Source organism: Manacus vitellinus, unplaced genomic scaffold, assembly GCF_001715985.3.
Source record: "Manacus vitellinus isolate BGI_N305 unplaced genomic scaffold, ASM171598v3 scaffold_6_pilon, whole genome shotgun sequence".
Classification (NCBI taxonomy): domain Eukaryota; kingdom Metazoa; phylum Chordata; class Aves; order Passeriformes; family Pipridae; genus Manacus; species Manacus vitellinus.
Window position 1 is genome coordinate 32,905,255 of NW_021940750.1, and position 18,802 is coordinate 32,924,056.

General features: G+C 38.4%; 1 protein-coding gene across 5 annotated transcripts in view; it reads left to right on the forward strand.

Moving 5' to 3' along the window:
- Nucleotides 1-105: 105 nt before the first annotated feature.
- Nucleotides 106-18,802, forward strand: part of TRAF3 (TNF receptor associated factor 3) — a 69,249-nt gene continuing 50,552 nt past the window's right edge. For 3 of the 5 annotated variants that reach the window (XM_008919484.4, XM_018082213.3, XM_018082214.3), the window contains exon 1: nt 106-202. The gene's annotated coding sequence lies outside the window, so the exon portion shown is untranslated. Of the gene's footprint in view, nt 203-13,778; nt 13,922-18,802 lie in introns of those variants that run through there. The other 2 variants (XM_018082211.3, XM_018082212.3) reach the window with 2 other exon arrangements.

Here is an 18,802-nt window from a genome sequence, read left to right on the forward strand (position 1 = left end):
AAAAAAAAAGTGTTTTGTTTTCACGCCATTCATTTCGTGCGCTGATTCGCGACGCCGCGTTTTAGCGCGTTGAATGAATCGCCGTGTTGTAGGTCAGGGAAAAATAACGAATGTTTAAAAGTTTATACTGAGTCATTCCTCTGCAGATGAACCTATGACTGACTCATAATCTGAGAACTGCAGTGGCTTGTAAAGTAGGAAGGTAAGGCATTTACGTCTTGATGTATTTGTATCTTTGAGTGCCTGAGATCTGATTTATCTGCAGAAAACAAGAGAAACTCTGTTAATATTAAGAGGCGTAATCTCATGTTTTGCCTATCAGAGCTTGTGTGTGATGTGACAGACTGTATGTGCTCCTCTGCATGGATCTTTACCACGCATTAGGGCATCTTTCATCTTTTTCTGTTTCTGTGGTAGTAAAATGTGGGAAGTTCCAATGATACAATTTGAAATATGCCATCTCCTTGGGTCCAAGACTTCTCTGGCTTGTTGAGATCTAACTGAGCCTTGTATATTGTAATTTGTGCGGTTTTTATTTCTTCAGTAGAAGTGTGTGGTTTTCCTTTCAGATTTGTCCCATAGGGTGCACATACCATCACTGAGCACTAATCTGAACTTGCACTCATAGACCAAAAAGGAGCTTTATTGAACGATATGAAGGTGTACTTCAGTGTTTAGCTTAGAGAAATGAAATAGTATAATTTGAAATCGTAAAAATCTTTATTTGAAATAGCTGTTGACTTACCTAGAAGCCTAGATTTAAAGGCTACACTGATGGTTGGTTAGAACTAAAGAATTTATAGCATATACCGCATCTGGTCCTTTAAAATGAACCATTGGCTCATACCACGGATGGATTAATGTAGATCTAACTATTATTTATGGTGATTAGGGAGAGGGCTCTTCATTTAAGATGAGAAATACTTGAACCTTTGGACAGAATCAGAATTTTTTATATCTGAACTGGGAAACCCCTTGTAAAGCTTGGTAACGGAAACACTGATGTATCATGAGCTTGGGCATTGCAAGCAGGCGGCACTACGGGGTTATAAAAGTTGTGTTGTTCCAACACAAGAATGGTAGGTGTTTTACTGAAATATGACTTGATGAGAAGCTTCTAATAATAGCTGGACCTAGAAAATAGAATCGTAAAGTTCATTCAGTAGCAATGCAAATTAATTCTAATCAAAAGAGGGTGCTAAATGACTCAGTCTTTAGGCTTTCCCGAAGTCCTTCTGCGTTAAAGTTTGATGATACCAATTCTGAGAAGCCATTCTTGTAGGGATTCAGAGAATTTGGTCATCGTATAACAATATTTACTGTTGATACCTTTGAAAACTCTAAGATGGCAATAGTTAGCATCAGTGACAAAAGATTCTTTAGAAAGTCTTACCAGTCCATGCTAATACGGTTTGTCTTTTAAATGATTTTAAGATCTTGTTGTATTGTAGAACTTTACACTGTTCTTGTCCATAATGAAGACTTAGAAGAGGAATGTGGGTTCTTTTTTTAGTACCAAAGTCCAGCTGTTCTTTTAGTAGATATGGCAATGCTGAAAATACAAAAAGCCAAAAATCTTAATTTTTAACTTGTGTTGTTAAACCACTGGAATATAAATACATTGATAAGTAGCCAATCATAGTTCTTTTGCAGATGAAAAGGCAATTTAAAAATAAAGTAGACTTAAATCTACTCCAATATCCTAAACTGGCTTTGTATGAATAGTTATTGTAAAAATAAAACATTTTGATGTATCTTAGATGATGTAGTAACTGGATTTCTTTAGGTTCTTTTATTGTGATAATGTTTCTTACTTGAAGGTGCTGCATCTTATGATGTCTGAAGACTGCTCGTTACACATTGGTTTCAGGTATCTGTGCACTTATGCACAGTTCCTTTAAAGAATTGCCAAGGCTTAAGTTTGGTTTGGTTTGGTTTTGTTTGTTTGTTTTTTTAAGCTTTGGGTACTTCATGAATCTGATGCTTGTATTTGAAACCTCCTGGCATTTTTAGTGTATGGCTCAGGAATATCAGAAGTGGTGGGAGAAACTGGAGATTTCAAGATGTGATACGGGGAAAAGAAGCCAAGTGAGGAAGAGTTGTGTGTTTTTGTGCAGCAGAATAAAGGTGTGATTGTAGCACAAGAGAGTGTTGTAGTTAAACTAGATTTTATCTTACACTTTTTACCCTATGATGATGTAGAAACTTCAGGAGTGAGGGGCTGGCAGAGAGAATATAACTGGTCTCCCAGATGTGCCTACTGGAAGCCCAAAGTCAGTATATTTAATTTTGACAAATCACAAACATTTCATTTTCTTCTATACTTTTTTTCTTTCTATGGTAGAAAGAGAAAGGACTAGAGAATTGGGACAAACAGGGAGTCAACTTACAATGCAGGATCATTAGGTGCCTCCAATGTAGGAGAGGTGCTCTCTTGTAATGGGAAAGAAGAGAAAAGGAAATAAAGAGAAAAAAGCCCTTAGAAAATCTGTAAAGAAAGTATACAGTGGAAACATCTTGGAACCTAGAGAGAAAATAAGGCAAAAGGTTATTTGGTATTGGAGAAGTGTGTGTGAGAGAGAGAGGGAGAGAGATTTGTATAGTCTTTGAGGGAGTGTTTGTTTTCTTCCTGGAGATCTCTTCTTCTGGATCACTGACAGCAAAATATCATTGCCACTGTGACTTCAATTGCTACTGACTGTTGGCTTTGTAACTAGGTTAACAGGGCGAGTGTCTCTAAAATTACATACAACAACTGTAGGTCACTAATCCTCTCCACCCGCCAAAAAATGTTAAGCCTTTGATTTCCATGCTGTTTGTCTTCCCTGCTGCTTTACTGTGCATGTATAAAATGTGTTTTTAGTAGAATTTGAAGTTCTGCTGTTCATCTAGTCAAGGTATCATGGGAAGCAAAGTTTCAACACATTAGTGTGTGCAGAAGTTCAGTTTTGGACATGTGTGATGGCTTCCATCCCTGCCTCACTCCTTGTACTGAAAACTGGGGTATTGTGTACTTTGACATCAAGATTGAATTTTTGCAAATTGCAAGCTGTTGGAATGCTTTAAGTTGGAATGTTTTGTTGTTCCAGTATTATTATATATAGTTGATTTATAAATGTTGATTTATGAGTTAATGTTTCCTCTATACATCAGAGAAATCTATGTAGATTATTTACAATGATAAAAGTTGCTAATAGTTCTGTAGTATAATTTAAATGCTCTGAAATGAATATATCCTTTCACCTACAATATATATAGCAAATGCTATATATAGCTATATTAGTGAAAGAAGTCATGAATCTTCCATTTTACGTGCTTTACTGATGACTGTATGGAAGCTCATAATTAGAAAAGTTTAACATTTGGAGTAATACTGAAATTTGTGGTTTCTGCATTAATATGAAAAACATCTTTCTGTAGATGAAATATGTGCACTTAAGCTCAAAATGCCATGAGTCTTTACAGCTTTCTTGGGTGTCTAGCAAAAAGAGTTATTTGGATTTGGTCTGTCTTGAAAAGCATGTTGCAGATGCTACTGTAAGATAAGAAGTGCCCTCCTGGTTGCCGCTTTGTTCCTGCAAGCTTGGACATCTATCAAGAAAGAGGAGATGGTCCACTGCAGATACCAGTGTAAAATCTAGGAGACCTGGAGTTCGAGTTTTGGTTTTTTCCCATTCCTGTAGATGTGTGTACTACAAGTCATTCAGTTAGGGCAAAAACAATAAGGGTCTTCGATGCTGCAGTGCTGAGAGATGTGACAGCATGTCTGAGTCCCAGGAGCAGAAGGGGGATTCCAGTCCAAGTCTCCTACTTCCCTGAGCAGTATTCTCATCATCAAGCCACAGGCCAGTTGAGAGCAGTGTCACTTCCTTCTCTTGAAACTTTTTGCCATGCCAGGAAAAATCAAAACTCGGTGTGCCCAAGAAATGGAGCAAGAGGAAACGTGATGTCTCAGTCAAGTGATTAGGACTTTTTTTAGGATTACCAGGATGAGTAAAGACTCGGAATCTGCTGATGCTTCATCCACTGTTTTATTTATTGTTTTCTGGTGCTTTCGAACTCGATGTTGAGGTGCTTCTTGAGGTGATCAACCTTGTGAAGATGTTTTCTTAAGCATGGAAGATGTTCTGGGAAAAAAAAGGTACTTGGGTGTCACTCAGGTTAGGTGGTAGCTGACTGGGAGTTCTGAAAATAACTTTGCAGCTAGTGGCTTATTTGTGTCTGGCTTCTTGCTCCATATACAGACAATTTTCCTGGTCTGTAATAGCATGGGAATAGTGGTACTTTCCTATGATCTGAGGACATAAAAATGATGAGATGCTGAGACCCAGCAGGGCAGTACAAGTCTAATCTGTTGATAAATGGAGTGAATTACAAGTGGCTGTGTAGAGGCATCCAATCCTGCCTCCTCTGCAATGCTGTGCCATCCCAGCATCGTGGGACAGGAAGCAGCACTTGTTTCACTCTTCCACTGATACCCACAACAAACATGCAGTGCTATATGAAGCTGACTGTACATGACAGAATTTGTCAGTGGTTGCTGTTCTGGTGCTTGTAGTTGTTCTTGGCTTTCTCCTTTGGATGTTCTAGAGAAGTAACACTTTTTTCTTGTTCTGTGGAACTAGCTTACATGATAATTGTGCCTAAGATAACTTTGTAACAGCAAAGCCCAGCTCATAAACCAGATTTTGGCATGTGAATGGATTTAGTTTTGTAAGCTCATCCATGTACATGAGGGAGGGAGATAATTAGAACAATTATTACACGTTTTTATAATGAAGATCTTGCGTGATGTACCAGTTTGACTGTGCCCTCTCTGTCTTTCCACAGAGAGGAAGCTTCTGAGAGTAGGTTGGTTTGGGTGTTGTGCCTTGTAAATTAATGATTCGCAGATGTAAGTCTTGATTTTTTTCCTAGGAAGTATAACTTTATAATTTTCATTTAACTTGTTCTTGATTTAATCTCCTTTAAACCATCCCAAGTGACTCCTCTTTCTGCATTTTATGCTCTTCAGTTACTAATGGAATGCTTTTGTCCATGCTGTGCTTCTCTTCCAAGTTGTTTGGCCTAACAGTATAAATGCTCTTAATTTCTCAAGCTGGTTCTTCTGATTCCTAGAATTGGCTTATTTTGACCTACTTTCAGTCAGATCTCTTGGAATTTTAGGGCTGTTAAGGGATGACTTTCATTCTAAGGCGGTTTCATCCTTGCACTTGGGCAAAGTAACTGCATTTGCCCTTTTACTTCCATTTATATACTTTTTTCCCCTCTTGAAATACCCGTTTCCACGATTGTACTTACTTTTGCACTTCTGGGTAATAGTTTTTATCTGCAAATCTACTTTTCTTTGACCTCTCTGTAGCTACCTGCTTCTTTGATTCCTTCCCTACCCATCTCCCACTCCAGGTGAATTACCAGGGTCTTCTCTTCCAGGTCACCAAGGATGCATTACAGTGTACCCTGCTATTATCTGAACTACGTATGTCTTTATATCTACACTTGCTCTCATTCCATCCTTTGTACTGTGCTCCTTTCTCTTCAGCACAACATCCTTAAGAGAGGAGCATTGTGCTTTTGCCTGGGAATGTTTCTGTTGTTATGACTGTTGTGGTTGAACTTGATTAGGATACCAGTTTTACATTCAATACTCACCAAAGATAAAGTGCCTGTGGTTGTAAAATGACATGTTCTCAAAATGCTACCATTTGGCTGTCAGTTTGAGTAGAAGGAAGTTGGATACCTAAATAAATGAAGACCTTTGAGTTGCATGTGTGCATCTCTAGCAGTTTTGGAACCCTTTGATGCAGTAGTATTTTAATTGCCTTCTAAAATGCAGTGTTTTAGGGGAGGGGGAATAAAGGGTTTGTGCTAACTGTGTTTGAAGCTAATAACATGCAGTATCACTTGAAGTCAGCAATATCCTCTCTGTTTTCTGTCAGGAGTTGAATCATGTTTCTATCTACAGAACCTGAGCATGCTATATTTCATATTAGCAAATATGTCTCACTACTCACCAGTGGTGTCAATATGTGATGGGAATGCCAATGGATCCTGTACTGTAGTTCAGTTAGTTGATACTGCTGTTGTGTTGCTCCTAGTGCTTGGTGGGTGGTTTTTGTAGCTGTGTTATAGCAAGATATTTTGATACTCTTTCTTGGGCAAGGACAGAAGAATGCTCTTGCAATCTCTAGGAAGATAAAAGAAGTTTATTGTTATTTATGTATTGAATCTCATCAGCTATTTTTTGCTAACTGGGACCATAAATTTCCCCTATTCTTCTTTCCTTTTTGCAAATTCCTGAGAACTTCACTTTCGTTTTGAAAATATTATTTAGGCATGCAACTTTCAGTATTTTGTCCAGTAAGATTTTGAGGGAATTTTGGGGGATTTACTCTGTTGGTAGTTTGTGTGGTTTTGTTTTTGGTTTTGTTTTTTTTGAGGGGGGGAGTTGTTTGTTTTGGTTTAGCTTTGTGTGTGCTTTTATTTGTTTTTAAAGAAAGATTTAGGACAAGCAAATAAATATCTACCCTTTGCATTCTGTATATTTTTTCTGAGGAGACAAAATTAATGAGGAAGAGGCTTGGAATTGCCCTGTTTGTGCAAAAGCTCTCCATGTTTTAGTTGACCATTCTGAGATGAGCTGGGGCGGATGGACTTTGAAAGTCCTCTGGGATATCCATGAAAAGGCAGTTATTCTAGAACAAGTGTCCATATGCTGAATTAATTGGAAAAGTTCAAAGTAGTTGAACCCTTGCTTACAATGTTGTGATTTATGTAACAAACAAGGAGAACAAAAGGCAGTGAGGGAAAAAACCCGACTTCTTATGGATCCAGTTTATACATAAGTTCTATCATGTCTCTTTACAGGAGATAAATGGTGGAAGTTGACAAGTTATCATTCTACACACTTTATTAATGCCTACAATAAATTTCTCCCTGTGCCTCATATTATATTTTGTAGCAGAATTGCAACCTGAAGATATCTGGGGATGCTTAACTTCATCTTAAGCAGATGTAGGTAATGACTTCTGTTGCTACAGTTAATGTGGAGGTTTGTCAATGTTCTGTTCACTTTAGAGGTACTGACTTCTCTGTTTTGCTTTCTTAGGGCAAGTTGAGACATGCCTAAAGTAGCTGTATTTTTAAGCTGGCACTGCTGCTTAAGTGTTGGGGTTTTTTTAAATAAAGTCTTCTTAAAATCTTATCTCCTGGTTAAACAAGTGTCTTGTTGTACTTAATAAATTTGTATAGGAAGGTAATGTGTGTGTGGGGGGGAGGACTGTAACTGTTTGTGGAGAAATGGTTTGGCTTCTCTTGTAACTAATCAGATTTTATAGAGTATTAAATAGGCCATGTGCTAAAGTATCAGTTGTTAACACCTCCAAACTAAAATGTTTGTCATGTTAAAGAAGGGGAAATATTGGTGAGCTCTCCATTAGGTGGTGCTGCTGGGATTGAAATATTTATGTGCCTAATGGAAGCAGGCTTCTGCCTAGAACTATTTCCATGTCTGTGGTTTGTTTTTTTTTAAGGACTTGTCTTTATTAAAATACCTTCCAAAGTAAAATACTTTGCAAAGTATTTGCAAAGCAAGATACTTGCTAAAATGTTGGTGTTTTTTCAGTTTGAAATGAATAGATAAGATACTAAAAAGACAGGCTGTTTTCATGCTAAGGAGGTATGGAAGAAATCAATCTCGTGCTTTTTGTGGGGGTGATTAGATTTTAGGAGCTGCCTCTTTTGTAGCTCTCATCTGTTTAAGTGTTGACTCTGATATGTTCATGCCCTGCTGCCATGTATTTGGGGATACTATAGCATTGAAGAAATTCAGTGACAAGAAATACTTGATTTAAAAATCCAGAAATCAATTAGACTGACCATTACAGCAGAAACACCCTTATGAATCTTTTATTTGAGTTCCTATATGCTTTTTGACCCCAGCCACTAGCATTTCTTTTTAAGGAGCCATGTTTTCACTTAAACACACAATGGTGGTATTTCTCTGCCTGAGCCCTGGCTAATTAATGATTTTAGAAAAACTTAAGGGAAGAAAGATGGTGCCTGCACACAGAGGCACTGAGAACCATCTTAAATAGTGATGGTCATCCCCGGTGGTCTGAAGTTGATGCTTGAAAAGTGTGTGATCTTCCATATGGCCAAACTCTTTGTCTGCCAGTTCTACACATGACTGGGATATTTTAGGGCATCTAAAGTTGTACTAAACCCCTGCAATTAGACACCTGACTCTCTCTGCAATAGTTAGAGTTGAGATACATATTAAATTAAAAAGAAGTGCATTAGCAAGTGAATTTAAGTACTCTTTGTTGTTAGGATTCCTTCAAAGATAGAAGGATGAGGTTGCTGAGGTCTTTGAATTCTCCCACACCACCGTGTATCAAAAAAAGTATCAAAAAAAATCCCAAACCCTAATTTTTTAGAAATAGTGTTGGCCAAGAACAATAGTCAGTCACACTGGGTTCTCTACACTGGGTAGAAATATTTTTATGTGATTTACAGAATCAAAGTAATTGTGACCAGCTAGCAAAAAAAGTTTAGTAGCATTAAATAGCACTGTGCAAGAAATGCAAGAGTTGCATTTTTTTTCTGAAGAGACTGAGACTAATTTTTTTTTTCTTTTGAAGATGATGTAGCTTAGCAAGAATCCATTTCTTGGAGTTAGAAAGCTTAAATAATTTCAGATCCAGCAGTGGAAAGCCTAGCTTAACAGACTTGACCTGAGTTTAACAGCTTTTGAAGTGGTGTGGGACAGCCAGTGGATGTCACATGTAACTTTCTATTTTCAAAGAAAGAAATTGAGAGGTTTGCAAAAAAATCTTTGACTTTCTAACCTTGGCCAGGGTTAAAATGTATGATTGTCAGATGCTGCTAGTTCCTCAAAATATAGCAGATTGAAGTAATAGGCAGGGCAATGATTCTCCTTGGTCTTTTGGAATAGCTCAAATGGGGAAACTTATCAGTTACGTGATAACTGGAGAAATGGACAAGCTGTTGTGTGAGAGAATTTGGCCATTAGTGTTTTATCAGTTTCTAATAATAACTTACAGCTTGCTAATAATAACCCTCAACGGGGCAATTAAAAGATAGTGGCTGTGATGTCATCCAGCCATACGACTTCATATCAAATGTGAACTTGTCACTCCTCGGTTACGTGATTGGCTTCTTGAGTGAGGCCAAAGCCAAAGGTGGGAACGAATCAGGCAGAAAGAAACTTGTGCTTGGTCACCTTGAATAGAAAGCCTTGATTCTAACATTGCATTAGGATGGTGTATAGACAGAAGGGTGATAGTATTCTACACTCCATTAATAGGTCTTTAAATACTAACAAAACCTAGCTTCCCTTCTTCCCTCCTACCTTTACTTGCAACTCATTAGGAGATTACCTCTGTGTTTACAGGCTAAACTTGGCAATTTACAGAATTTGTTGTTGCATTTTGCTGTGCTTAGATTCCAGATGGAGGAATAACTGTTGTTTCTACAGCCAAAATGGCATCAATAGCATGTCCCAAAGGCATGTTGATCAGTGAGGGCATAGTAAGGACAGTCAGGGAAGAAGTGACAACGTATTGTAGTGTATTAAGCTTGTGTCTGTTTATTTTCAGGTGAAGAAGGTAATGAGGGGAGGCCTAGGGAGTGATAAGAGCAGTACTGTGATACTCACATCCAAAAGTGATTGGGGTGGTGAAATATATTTCTGTTTTTAAAAAAAAGTAGTAAATAAACAAATGATCAAACATGAGATTTGGCGTAAATGATGGATTTTATTTGCAGAGGTATCTTTGGTGAAAGATTTATGGGACGTGCACTTCTGTGTAAGAACTGATTGACATACAGGAAAGCTCTTGATAATAAATATGGGTACCTGTCTTGAGTTATTAAATGAAATGCTTGAACCTGATATTAAGACTAGATGTGATGTGTCAGTCTCAATGCTGTCACCAGCAGTGAAGTGAAAGTGTGTCTCCCTCACTCTTAGAGTAGACCCAGAGCTGCAGAGTGCTGGAACTTGCTTTGTACCTTGGGTAGAGTTTAAGTCACCACTGAACATAAGTTTTATATTGTATGATGTTGTGAAGTGAACTGTAAAAACCAAGGAGTCACGATTTTGGATTTTTTTTTTTTTTTTTTTTTTACTACCACAAGCATAGTAAATTCCAAGGGAGAGATGGGGAGGCCAAATAAAGATGTACCAATATCTTAATGCTGCAATTACTCACCAGGGCTCAAGCATCAGAGCCTATTGCCAAGTATTACAGACAATAAGTAAAATAGAAAGAAGAGCTTTTATTGAGTGTTTTAATAACATTTCTATCTGGCCTTATTCCCTGTTAGGGCTCCCTGAGTCTGTATGATACACTCCGTAAACTGAAGTTGTCTCTCTCTCTCTCTCTCTCTCTCTCTCTGTCTGGTCTCTACTTTTTTAGAAACGTTTTTAAGAAAGCTTTAATATTTGCATACAAGTGACTTCTGAGATGCCGTTTCCCTACCAGAACCCTACATGTCCAGATGTTCACTGCAAGAATAAAGAGGCCAACGTATAATGGCTGAAAATTAGTACAGAAGAGTTCAGCTCCCATTGTCCTAAGCTTGTGTAGAGTAGTAACCTGTTTTCACTAACTGGAATGAGACTGGGGTCATTGTTTCTGCAGGTACTTAGTATGGACATCAGGTCCTCTTTGACAGTATTTCACCTTTGCTCTGACTGTGGTAGAACTAGTTAGACACTCCAAACTAACTAATTTTGTTATAGCAGGAGGATGAGAATTGATATTATGCTGATGACTTCTCAGCGTTGTATTTACTGATAAAACTGATCCACTACCAGTATGGAATGAGGGAGAAATGCATAGGGGAAATAGATGTTGGGATGTTACACATTTTAAATCAGTAACCAACTGCCTGCAATTTGCCTGAATGTAATTGTTTCTGGTGGTTGTCTAAACATGGAAGGCTTCAGGGTTGTCTCCTGTCTGTGCTCTGACTCATGGATAGTTAGACTGAAGGTATAAAGTTTGGGAAGCCAATATGTGATACAGGGAGCTTTATCTTCTTATGCCTGCAGGCAGAGTACTGTCGAAGGACACAAGTCTCCTTTACAGAAATAGGAGTCTTTCAGGTGTGTAGTGGTGTTCTGCCTGCTTTCATCCTCTCCTTTTTCTCATTCACCAAGGGCTGGACTATAGACTGGAACACAGCTGTTTGTTGCTGCTGCTGCAAGGATTTATTTTTCTGATCCGTCCTTTGCCTCTGGTCTAGGTTTTTCATTAGTATTTTATTTCTTATTTTGATTGGTTTTTGTTTTGTTTTTAATTTACGTTGTAAGTTTTGTGTTTTGGATTACTGTACTGAGATTCCTCCCTGAAGCACATGGAGATAGTGTTAGGCAAGACCTGCTGAGGCCTCTTTGCCGTTATGTTCCTCTCTGAATCAAGTCAATGGGTCTTATGGTGTGACCTTAGCTTACAGCAGTAGCTTCAGGGGTTCTGACCTCTGTAGGGCTATCTTGCAAAGTAGCAGATTAAGCTTGCTCCAGCATGATTTCTACATGCCTGGCACTCTAGGAAGAGCTGTACTTCCTCTGGAGATTTGAAGTCTAGCAATTGCCTTAGGTGGAAAACCTAAGGCAGACCGCAAAGCCAGTATTCTTCTGGCTGTGTTTTTTTTGATAAGGCATACACGGAGTGCAGCCTACCAGTTCATGGAGGGTGAGAGCTGATACTCCATGTGTGGATAAAGGTGGTGAAGTCCATGTAAGTACAGCACTGTCAGGATTGACCAGAAGAGTCTAGTTGCAGGTGAGGGGAAGTGTTTAGCTATCCCAGGGAACTTAAGGCTGTGCTACTGTTTGCTTTCCCTGTGAACTGATGGACACCTTGGGAACTATCCTGAGGACCCAAGAGGTTGCTTTGTTGGTGACAACTTTTTACTTGAGCAGTGCAGCCATACTGCTTGTCTTGGTCTGTGTGCTCCAGGGGGAGAATTTAGGCCTTCATAAGAATGAGTGTATCGGCAGATAACAAAAAGAAACACGCTTTTTATTTTCTGTGTGTACTTCTTCTTTCTCCATAATTACAGGTTGGTTCTGTTGTGCAGTGGAGGCAGCTCCCATAACTAGGTTTAAGTTTAAAAAGAAGCATATAGTTATTTGAGTCTGAAGACCATTCACATTCATTCTTCTGTTGCCATCAACATGACTTTTTCTGGCAAACACATAGAAAAAATAAATTGTCTATGAGAAGAGAAGTGAGGTGGGATGTCTTGATGTACTGTGGGGAGATAAGAATGTTTCAGTAGGACAGAATGCTTTATGAAGGATTTACATCCCCAAAAGTAGGATAAAAAAGTAAGGGCCACAGAAACGGTTGTTCATATATTACATTGTGAAGCCCCAGCACCAAGGGTTGGCAAAAGATGAACTTAACTTTCTGCATTTGAGCTTCTAATGATATGTGTCCCCCAAATACTTTGTGGCCTGCTAGGAAAGTTGTATTGCACTGTCATGGTAACAGAATTATACTTCTCCAGTACTAAAACAAATGTGGTCTCTGTGCTTTTGAGACTTTACGTAGTGGGCTTTAGTTTATGATCAGCTATGTAATTTAAAGTCTCTTAAAACTCTAATTCTAATAATTGTGCATTTATGATCCATGACATTAATTCAAAATATTTATTCAACTTCCAACTTTCAAAAAGTTGTACAATGAAAATACTTACTCTTAAGTAGCATTAAAAGTATTTTAAAAGCAGCAACTAAAACATAATCTGCATTTTTAAATTGATCATTTTTAGCAGAAAAAGAGGAATAATATGACCTGTGAGATGTTTTGAATATACTCTTTGATTTTTAAATATAACCCTTAAGCTGTTATCACCCCTCTGAAAACTGAGCAAAGATTCCTTCATTGAAGCTACTTGACTTTGTTTGAGTGAAGTGGATTTTATACTGTAGTTGTATTGCAGCATATTTTCATTGCTAGAAGAAGCAAAGAACACCTTTCAGTTCATTACTGACTGACTGTAGGGATTCTTGGCTCTCTCGTTAGCTTTTAAAAGTAAGGTGAAAATGGAAGACGTAAGATGGCATTGTGCTTTCTTGTAAATCTGTTCCGACTGTTTCACTAGTCCTGATTTTCTACAAGAATAAAACTGGTTGTTTTAAACTACTTCAGTTCTTAGTGTCACAGTTCAGAAATGGCAGCGATGTGCTGGCTAAAATTTTATGTTGGCTAATATGTTTTAATACCACTTGATGGTAGTCTAAAAACCCCCTCTGCTTTCGGTGTTCACATTTCCATTCTTTAGTATTGGAATGTAAATCTTTCCTGTGCTGAATAGGTTGAAGTACAGTAGCCAGTAAATTTAGACCCGCGTTGTGAAATGGAGCATGCATCTCAGATAGTTTCTTTTCTTGGTTTTGGTTTAGGTTGACAGAAGTATCTTTACATCTGCAGTTTCTGGAAATTTAAGAACGCTGTGAACCTCTGGCCAATAAAAATTTTCCCATTATGTAAAACATTCTTGTAGATTAGCTTGACTCCCTAAGTGGTGGTAGTGGTGACTTCCTCCATGAGGTAAATAGACTTCTGCAATTTTCTAGTGAACTAGTAAGTCTCAGTGCAGCTTTTTGATTTGCTATAGTTTGTTATGGTTTGGTGCAACCTTAACCTACTGTTTCCCTTTTCTGCCTTCAGGCTTTTGAGAATTGTTTTTGTATATTAATAGGAGATGCTTGAAACCGACTTGACTTGTTTGTTTCCCAGCAGGAAAGCCTGAGTGCTTGGGCTTTAACTGAATCAAGACCAGCTCTCAGCAGTGGGAAACATTATATTAATCTATTGGAAGCACAGACTGCAGTCTTGTGTGTCACTGGGGTTTGTGTTGTGACTTTTTTTCATGTAAACAGGTAGGTAGGAACAATTCTTCTGCTGTATATATTTGTAATATGTACATTCAGAAACCTCATGACAGTTGTGTGAGTTGGGGTTTTTTGTTGGGTTTTTCTTTTTTTTTTTCTTTTGATAGTATTTGTATCATTGCATGAAACTGTAAAGTACCTTGTTCTCCTTTGTGTTTTGACATCTTTTAAGTTGATGGCATTAATTTTACAAATCATCTTCAGTGCCCGGACTTATTTTATTTATGAGTGGGGGCGATACCTCAAAAGTCAAAACAAGTTTCATTCTCATTTCAGTAAGTAAACCCTCTTTTAGCCTTGTTCTTTCTTATTTTGTGTCCTCCACACAATCAGAATGGACTATTTAGCAAGTTCTTCTTCATTCTCTGCCTAATGGACTTAAGTTGCATGATGGTATATGGAGGCTTGATTTTTATAAATATTTTGTTTATTTCATAAGTTGTATTTGCAAGGAAGGTAAGAAAATTATTAGTTCCATTTCACAAAAAAAATAATCTTTCCTTCAGATGTTTGATTTCAAATAGACTAAAAATATGATTTGAACTCATAGGTGGTAGCCAGCTTCCTCAGTCAGCCAAGCCTAATTTGGAAAACTACATTATAGCTTAGTTGTAAGAGGAGAAAACATCTTGAATCTTCTAAACAGTACATTAAATATGCTTGGGGTTGTGCTTTCCTTCCTTGTTCCACTCTGCTTTTACTGGAGTTTGAAAGGAAATGATGCCTCTACAAAAAAAGGTTAGTCCTGTTTGCCTTCAGTTTAAGCTTTAAATTAGGAATGGATAAAAGAAGTGAAACGTGCTCCTTTCAACTTCTTGACATGAACACAGGAAATTCATCAATCCTTCAGGTGAGTGATGGGGGTTGTGTCTTTGGAGAGTAGCAGCAGGTGATTCTCTGGGTCTACTCTGTGGCCTGTTCCTCAGAACAGGTGCAGCTTTATAAAGCTGGAAGGTAGAGAGACTCTTTAAAAATGTTGTGTGGAAATGGACAGAAACAAGCTTTTTACTACGCTAATACTAGACAATGTGTTAAGCACTGTGACTAAGAACTTCTTGTCAGTAATAAATTGTGTGAATTAGTGATGCTGTTTATATACAGAAGTTCATGTTCTTGTCACAATAAGTTCTTTTTGTAGGTTCACATAACGGTATGACAAGTCCTTTCTAGGTTGTGATTTAGATGTAGCATCTGAAGAGTGCAGGAAGAGGAAATGGCCTGCTGGAATGACTGGATACTCTCTTGGCCTTTTCTCTTTCTTTCTCACCTTCCCGCTCTGGACCATGCACAAAGATATCAAATCTGCTTCACAAATGGTTCAAGATTTTTTTCCTTGGCTGTGTCTTCTAACTCACTGCTAGGTGTTTGGTGTTTTTTTCCTAAGAAATGCAGTGTGCACACCAGTTCCTGGTGCGTGAATGCCAGCCAGAAAGCAACTAGGCTGTCTTCAAATCATTCTCACTGTCCTGAAGCAAGATACCTTAAAAAGTCGTAAGATACTAGTCTTAGACTAACTGCAGAAACCACAAAATCATTAAAGATCTTATTTTATCATTTAGGTTTGGTTTTTAGGGGAAAGGGATATTTTTGGTCCTCCTTCTTCCCAACTTTACCAAGAGTTTAATTTACATAATTATTCTTGTGTGTTCCTTATTTCTAGTTATTTTTTCACTTTTGGCAGTTCCCAGCTTAAGACTGGAGTCCTATTGTACAAGGTGATACATGTACAAGTATGTGAAGAGATGAGAACTTGGTAGGTGTCCAGGTAAGATCAGAGAAAGCAGATCTGTTCCTTGCCGAGGGAGAACAGAAGTATACAGAAGTGCTCTAAGTCATGTAGAAAGTCTGATAGCTTTTCTGATGGTTTGGTTTTTTTTTCTGTTTCAAAGCCAACAGGTCTTTTCCCTTTTTCAAATTCGTGATCATATTTTTAAAATGTGGTACGTGATGTGGTCTGCAAACCAGGGAGGATATTGGAAGCTGCATATGACCTTTAGTGATAAATTATTTTCAGCAGAGACAGGTTTAAAATAAAACTAATTAAAACTTGGTTTGGGAGCCTAAACTGAGTATATATTGTCCATTACAGGAATTTCAGTGTTAGCTAAGCCGTGTTAGAAGAAAAACTGTAAAACTGCTGTTTGAGTGCATGGGAACTCGGGAGCCCCTGTGAAGAATAAGCAAAGGACTTGTGCACAGCAGTGAGAAATTAATCTTCCTCCCATCTGTTGGTGGGGGAGTGGGTAGTAGTTATGTTCATTGTGTCTTTGAGTCTGCACCTATGTTACCCATTATGTTGGCCTTTTAAAGGAAACGTAAACCTTGTGAAACCACGGCACTAAAACCAGCCAGCCTTTGCAATGCTTTGGGTCAAACCCCCAAAGGAGGCATCTACCTCTAAATTCTCTCATTTCCTTTCTGCTTATCCCCATATACCATGCTCTGATTGCTGCCTGCTGCCCCTCTCCTGGGGGCTGCAGCAGAAGGTGGGGAGGTGCTGAAGAGCTGCTGGAGGTTTCCGAGCTTTCCATGTCGTTGTCAGCGTGTTTTCAGTCCTGGCTATTGTTCCTGTGAGGCCAAACTAGAGAAGACTGGGCAGGATCCTCCCCAAAGGAGGACCTGGATCTCCAGGAATAATAGATTGCTAATGGTAGGCAGCTGGGCTGCGATGAGCTAAAAGATCTGGCCTTGAGCCTGGCTCTGCAGGATGCAGAGGGAAGGAGGGGTGGAAAGCAGTGATGAGCCTATTATTTCAAATGAGCCAACAACTGGCTGATTGACACTGAGGGCTCATTGTTGCTCCCTTTGCTCTTAAATGCAGCTGTGGAGAATGAAGAAGTTGGGGGGCAGGATGGGAAGGATAAAAAAAATAGCTAACTCAAATTATAAATTAGACTCTTAGTGTCCAGAGAGGCAATGGGCATTAATAAAAAAAATAAAATCTGTCTGAATACAAGAGAAACTTTTGACTGGGGATGCTCAAACACTGCAACAGGCTGCCCAGAGTGATAGTAGAGTCACTCTCTGTGCAAGTGCTCAAACCCCAATGGGTCACTGTGCTGGGCAGCTGCCTCTGTCTGACCCTGCTTGAGCAGTGGGGGTTGGACTGGATGGCCTCCAGATGTCCCTTCCAACCGCTGCCCTTCTGTGAAAGCTCCTTTAATATTTGGATGTATTCTTTAGCTACTGTTGTGGAACACTTGGGAAATAATTACAAATGCCCCTGCTGGGCACTTGTCTCACAAATGCTGCTGCCATGTAATCACGGCAGTTTTAATTGTATAGGGAAGGCATCCAAGTGCTAAGTAGTTAATTGACTAAACTCCTTGATTTAGGCAGCAAAAGCAAAAAAGAATCCACCAACATCACCCCTGCTCCCTGAACCTAGAAAATCCCCAGACACCCTAAACCTTAAAAGACTTTTTTAAAAATTCCTTGAAAGATTATGAGAATAAAAGGTAGCTTTGATGTAACTTACAAGAAACAAAATTATTTATTATCTTCCACGAATTCCTTGTAGTTTTACCTACTATCCCTAAATTATCCTATGAAAAATGAAGTAAAAAATAGTCAGGAACATGAGAGGAGGAACAGCAGAGAGAATGCAAAGAGATCCCACCAAACTCTGCAGTTTCTTCCTTTCAGCCCACAACTAGAAAGACACAAGATGATTTGAATGAACTTTCCTGTAGCTGTGTTTCTTTCCTAGGCTCTTTCAGCCCTCCCTGTTTGCACTTTACACAGCCCTCAGAAAGACTGCAGTGCAGTGGTTGGCAAGAAGGGAATTACTAGGAGGGAAAATCAAGCTATAGTGGTTCCTCTTACAGTGTGGTGTTGCTGAGATCTGCATTTTTTGAGAAGGTAATGAAAGGCTGCCTTTGGGTTTCCAGTTTGGAAATCTGAATGCTTGCAAAAAAGGATGTGGATAAGATTTCATTAAATGACCCTAGAGTGTGCATGGCATGCTGGACAACCACTAAGCTCATTGATGCAGTGGTTTGTTTTTTTTATTCTGGATACAAAACACCTGCAGTTTCTACCTAATACTTTTGTTTTTAATCCTCTGTGCTCAGAGAGTGGAGAATAAGGTAAGGTGCTTTTTGTTGCCTAACATATAAAGGATAATGGAAGTAATTTTTGCATGTTGTAGCATGCAACAATAACTGTGTTTGTTAGAAAGTAAAAATTTTGATTACCTTTTTTTATTGCTTGTAACTCATTGAAATTCTTTGTAATAAATTCCCTGAATTATCTAGTATAATAAAGTTAAGAAACAGTTATTTGTACTTCATATGTATTAAAAGATTTTATTTTTTTTTAAAGTCGGTTTTCATTCTGGTTATACGATATAATAGGGAATTATTTTCAAGAACAATGTTCTGGGAATGTTCCTCTTTTTATGTTAATCTTAAGAGCTAAAAAGCTGATCCTTTCTTTGGCTTATCAATATCTTTGGATTTTTTAAATGCCAGAATTTTAAGGGTATAGCACTGTCATAATGCTGCTGTTCAGCTGTGGAGTGCACTTGTTCAGGAAGAATGAAACTTTGGAGGCACCTGAATTCTGTGTGATTTGGAAGGGGTTGTTGGTGTGTTGGGAGGGAAAGGAGAGGCTGAAAGTGCAAAACTCCCTGTGCTAAATTCAGATTTATAGCTAAGAATACAAATGAATAATGACCAGAGTCGCCGACATAATTGGTGTCTGAACTCGGGATGGGAGCTTACGAGTTTTAGAACTTCAATGTCTTGCTGCTTTACTCTATAAATGGTTAGTACAGAAATTTGTACTTCGTTTGTGACATCTGTAGGAATTCTGGGCTGATTTGTAATTTATATACTATTCTGGTGGGGAAAGTGTTGTGCAGTTGCA